This window comes from Sander vitreus, chromosome 11, assembly GCF_031162955.1.
Source record: "Sander vitreus isolate 19-12246 chromosome 11, sanVit1, whole genome shotgun sequence".
In the NCBI taxonomy this organism is placed as follows: domain Eukaryota; kingdom Metazoa; phylum Chordata; class Actinopteri; order Perciformes; family Percidae; genus Sander; species Sander vitreus.
In genome coordinates, this window is record NC_135865.1 from 16,100,174 (window position 1) to 16,106,611 (window position 6,438).

Genomic DNA, 6,438 nt, shown 5'->3' on the forward strand with positions numbered 1-6,438 from the left:
CTATTTTTAGCAGCGGATTAATACACATTTGGTGCTCTAGCGAGTATTTACAGCAGCAGGTGTATGTGGGATTGACTCAAAATAAACTACTGTGTGTGTGTGTGTGTGTGTGTGTGTGTGTGTGTGTGTGTGTGTGTGTGTGTGTGTGTGTGTGTGTGTGTGTGTGTGTGTAAAATGAAGGAACAGTGTGCTTCATTTATATGAACAACAATGGTGCTCTATGGCACGGAGAAATAAGATATATTAGACCTTTTAAATGACTGATCACTGATATGTAAACAGTGAGTGCTCATTGTATGACAACTGAGGACAATATATCTCCTGACAGCTCAGTGTTTGGATTCTGTCAACAGCTGGCACAGAAGAGCTGAGGAGTTTATGTTGTCTGTCGGCTTGTCAGGCAGACACAATCCCCGTTTCACCTCGCTATAACACACTTTATGAGCATGAGGAGCACGAGACAGACTTTAATACCGCCAATAAAAGCGGTGACCTCACAGTCCCCCGTGTCATCTGATAAACCACAGTAATCCCGCTCCCCTTCATGTGTGATGAGAAGTGCCCTCATTAGCTCGGCGCTGCTCTTAAACATTTGATAGTTAAATCCTGGGTTAGCAGCCTCTTCTGTAATCCCATTAACTTCATCAAGCTCAGACACGATTTAACCGTTGGAGAAAATGGGTGTAAGACCATGAGGAGCTCGCTGAGACAGAACAAATTCTGTCAAATTGTGTGCCTCTTAAGAACATTTTCAGAGTCCACATAAGGAGTTTTGAAATCCACATCAGGGTTAGGCGGTTTTTAAACCCATTTAGTTGATTTATGGAAATCCCATTAAAGGTGTGACTGACTTGAGTTAGTGCTGAAGAAATTGGAAGATACAGCTGTTGTGACAAAAATTGACTTGGCTCATTTTCTTTATGGCTCATGATGAAAATAAAAATTGCAGAAGCACAATCATAGACAGTTTAGATAGATGGTTATTGATGAAAAGAAAAATATTTAATAACTGCATTAAGTGGTAGAAAACAGCAGAGAGTGTCTTGAGTGATATAATTCAGAGTGACAGCAGAAAAAGAGCGTTTTGCATTCTGTATTTATGTGACTCGTGTATGAATTCTCACCTATGTATATCCTACAAGGTAATTTCAGTGCCGCTGCACTCTGTAAGCACAACGGTGAGTCGAACCTGAGACAATCCCTTTGCAGAGTCAATGGAGCCGAGCATCATTTAGAAGCCAATGAGTTTCTTTTAGATATCTGTAATAAATCAATAACTTTAAAAACGCTTTGTCCAGGCAGCAATGTGTTGTATTCAACCTTGAATTTGGTGTACAGTTTGTTGATACTTTGATAATGAATGAACAAATGAACAGAGCAGCAGCAGGCACAGGCTTATTTGCAGATATGTTTAAAGCTGCTTATTTTCTGCATCACATCAAATTAGAAACTAAAACCTTCCCCCATTCCATATGATGCTCAAACGATTAGTTGAGCAGGACTTATTTAACACTTCCCTAATGTAGTATGATGGGTTTGTTTGTTTGGGTGTTAATAGAGCTAAGAAAAGAACAAAACCTTAGTGAAAGAATTCAGAATTTAAGGTGAAAATAAACTTTATTGAGCACATGAAATACTATATTTATTATGAACAACTACTATACAAAATTAAACGAAACTAATCTAGAACTAAATGCATACACCCAACATACATAGGTAGTAACTGTAAAGTGTATTCATACAGTAAGGAATAAAGGAAGTAGTAATAAAAAAGACAAACATTTCACTTGAGGTAATGGAATTGGGCAGTGGATAAAGTGTCTTATGTCTGCAGATAGCAGTGTTAAATACAGTTATTGCACTTGTATAAGCAGAAACAAAGTGTGTGTCTCATAACAGTTGAGTATTAATAATGTGCAGTCCAATAGTTATTTTGATCAAATCTATCCACTACATTAACTTAGAGAAATGAACAAGCTATAAAGTAAACTGAGGAAATTCTTCTGGTCCTTGAACTGTTTTTAGTTATTTCTGACAACAAGGGATTAAAAACTGGAGCTCAAATGGGAGAAAATAGGGAATCTAACATAATAACCACTGAGCACAAGAATGTTCTCAGAGCCGGCTCAATAAAAGTCAGTGTACAATATGGCCCACCATGAAATGATCGACGGCGTAATGAAAGAGCTAATGAGGGGGATCAAGATCGCTGCAGAGCCAATAAATCAACACAACTGTGCCTACAATGATACAGGAGCAATAAGTACCACTGGTCAGGGAGCAGGCGGGGGGGATGGGGGGGGGAGAGAGACTGAAGGGGGGGGGGGGACAGACACGGGGGTCGACGTTGCAAATCAATGTCAAGAGCACATTGATGATGTTTTATGGTTTCTGAAAGAGCAAAGCTTCGTTTTACATGCATAATTTGACTTATTCTTAAACTTCACCATAAAATAAATCAGTACAAACTTTCAAATAAATCCACATCAATATGGTAATTATTGCAATTAATAAGAATTCCTGTTGACACCTCTCCAAAAGAAATCAATCCTCAGATCCGTGCTGAAGTGTCTGACAATCAATAAGGCTTTGCACTGATCAGCAGTTAGTGAAGAAGATTCCCTCGTGTAAGCATGTTGAAGCGAAAGGTCAGTCAGCGCTTCAGGTAAGAGACATCTTAGGAGGCACTTCGACAGCACATTTTGAAATCATTTAAAAAATAAATTGTCCTCACACTGAGATCAGAAGACAATCCCACCGCTGTCATCAGAGAATCAATGTTTATGAATTATGAATCAGAAACAAACATCATTTTTGCCTTTAAATACTGGCATGAACAAAGAAAGTGAAATGCAGATGGAGAAGACAGCAGCTTCGAAAATTCATACTGGGCAACAGAATAGAAGATAGAGCAGAGGACATGTGAATAGTTTATTTTGAAAGATAATTCTGTATTCTATATTTTTCTTATTGTCAAGCAATCCCATGATAATACCATAATCAACAATGTGTTAGTCCATCTTTGAATACATTCTGACTTCCCAGACTACCATAGACTACCTTGTCTATGGCTCTCAGCCCCAAGCACAGAGAGCAGGTCACAAACATAAAGGATAATTTCTAAAAAAAGAAGAAAAAAAAAGAAAAAAGGTTCAGCAATTTCCTAAAACAGCTGGGCACAACTCAAAGGGGAGTAAGTAGTGTATTTGTTGGGGACTATTTAAAGCTGCGGATTATTACACATTTGGTGTACTAGTGCAGTGGTTCCCAACCTGGGGATGAAGACATCTGCAAGGGATCACAATATTAATTAAAGTCGACATAAGATGATTTCATTAGGAAATACGAACAAATTGAATTCTGCTAAACCATTTTATGTTTCAAATGTTATTTTTAGGAATTTTTCTGTAATATTTGCCTATTTCTTGAAAAATACAGTTTAGTTTTACTACTTCAAGCTCCTAAAGAATATTTAAATTCAACATGTTGAGAATGGGAAATCAATCCTCAGTTCAACAACTGATTTACTTACCAAATACCATCGCTCAACCTTCTATTCTTAATAAAAGTGGGTTACCACCAAACACCTCATTAGAAGATATAACAGAGTGGCTGGCAGACATGGATCAGATAGGAGACATGTAGCGAATACTGAAAGAAGATAACACCTCTGAAATGTCAGCTGGGGTCAGGAAATGTACAGCTCTGGAAGTTCTCAATCATGTTTAGAGTCACTTAGGCCACTGTAAGGATGGTAGTTGTAGGAAAAAGCAGGCAGCATTCCTTTCAACATGGGGAAAAGAAAACAGATAAACACAGGTCAAGGTGGCCAGCTGAGGCAAGAAGAATGAGATTGAATAACTTTCTTTAGGTCAAAGGTGAAAACAGGATCTAGAAGCATTATTGCATTTTGAATTACAGAAGATTTGTTAGAAAGGCTAAAAATAACTTCAGATTTACTAATGTTAAGATACAGGCCTTAAACAACTTTCTAACAATCAGTGGTAGGAAGTAACTAGGTCTTGTTACTGCATCAAATGTTTTAATCCTGTGTTACTTTATACTTCTACTCCACTACAGTTATGCAAAATGACCACAATGCAACCACAAAGAGACACAAAACAACTCCACTGAGATGCAAAATGACCACAGAGAGATAGAGAACCACCACAAAGAGACACGCAAAACGACCACAGAGACTCAAAACAACCACAACGGGATGCAAAATTACCACAGAGAGATAGAGAACCACCACAAAGAGACACGCAAAACGACCACAGAGACTCAAAACAACCACAACGGGATGCAAAATTACCACAGAGAGACACAAAACAACCATGAAGAGACACAAAATGACCACAAAGAGATTCAAAACAACCCCAAAGAGATGCAAAACAACCCCAAAGAAACAGAAAACAACCACAACAAGATGCAAAACAACCACAATGAGACGCAAAACCGATGCAAAATGACTACAAACGATGGAAACAAACAACTGTGTCAAATTCCTGTGTCCTGCTTCTATGTAAGAGGGGTAGGAAGTCCGTGGTTTCATAATCCGTTCATGTCAGCATAGAGAGTGAAGTGGACCACTATAAAATATTGATAACAAAATAAACAAATTCACATGGGAAGCAGAATTGAGGAACAGAGTAAGACCAACACATACAGTATGAATGCACATACAGGCACAGGCCTACAGCATGAATAGACCTCATGCATCTTAATGTCAGCAGAGGCTAATGGAGGAGACATCCTGGTGCCTGCAGACGCACCAGGGAGTGCCTGGGGGAGGCATTGGCAGAGTCGAGCTCACCAGATGCACGTGCACATGCCCACTGGGGATTTGCCTCCACCAGAGCAGTGCACTCAGTGATAGTTGAGCTGATACACCCCTATAATACTATTAAAGAGATGCACATCCCTGGTGGCGGAGCCAGATGCCATGCCCAGTCGCCCTCCAATCAAGAGCAAAAGCAAACAGACTCACTAGGAAAGTATGTGGAGGTTGCCAAGTGAAAATAATGAGTGGTTAACAGTATTTGTAGAGAGAACATATTACATCCCATCAAGAGTTTAATTAAATGGCCAGACTATGTATGAACGAAATACTTTATTCCCCCAATTTGAATAACAATAGAGGCCATCTTTGCTGGGTGCTGCAGGCAGCTTGCATTAAGTCCCATGTTTGGTTTGGGACACGACCAGTATATTTACATAATCTGAATTAAATGTAAATCAAGCTGTTTCATCTCTGTCTCCCTGGATTTGAGAGGTTAAAGCGTGTGCTCAAAAACAGCACCCCTCAACAGGGGGAAGAGTCTTCATTGTTGAGAAATCTGGAGTTTAGGCCCTGGAGCATCTTCTTTTCAGCAAACCTCTGCGTTTTTAAAATGTACCCCTGATGCCCCCTGAAGGAAAGGGTAGCCAGTTTGTATTTATAATACAATTCACGTAAATGAGGCTGTTTGGCCTTAATCCTTGCCTAATTAAGTGCCAGTCTGCTGAGGCAGACTGCTAAAGGCCAAAGCGTAATACCTGTCGAGTAATGGGAACAGCTGGAGTAGCCTGCCTGTCAGCAGATCAGCTCCACAGATCAGCTCCTGCTCATTTATTGAGATGGTAAAGCAGAGAGACTCCCAACTAGTACGTTGGCCGTCTTTATCTCTGTTGCCATTCATTCCCAATTAGGCTCTGCCGTATGTGATGGCTCCACACGTGTGACTCATCATTGAAATATGGAGACTATTGGGTGTTCTTCATTGATGATGTTTTTTATTCCACAGTGTGTGGGTTGTGTTCACCACACAGGACTCTGCTGTCGGTCTGAAAGCTTCTCTTCCTGCTGCAGAAGCCAGAAAATGGGGATACCTCTAAACGTGCATTCATTAATGAAAACCACATCAAAATTAACATTAAAATCCTTATGGAATGAATAATGAATAAGGCAGAGCTGTTTGCCAAGGGGAATTTAATTAATCAAACAATCAAAATTAATTGCATGTGGAGGTGAAAAAGAATAGAAAAATATCACTGTAATGCTCCCGCTATTCTCTTCCCTTTGATTTTACTTCAAAGATGCAGAGCTGTACTGTAGCATCATTCGGTTCCAGATTTGTAAATATGCAGCATCGAGCCAAAAGTGTTGTTATTCGTGAATGCTGTGACCTACATAGTAACATTTACAATTCTCCCCTCTGTGATCAGCAGCTAATCAAGGCTGCCCCACTTAAACACTGTTAGGGAGCGTCCATGTGTTGGAAGGCAGAATTCTGTCTCTGTAAAATATTAAATACACAAAACTGAATGACAAAAAAAAGAGATTATTTTGTAATCATTGACATTTTAAGGAAAAGTTATAGTCTCAAATTTTATAGTCTCAAAAAAAATAATTGAATTAGTAAAAAACGGAATCTACTTTGTGATAAAAAAAAAATC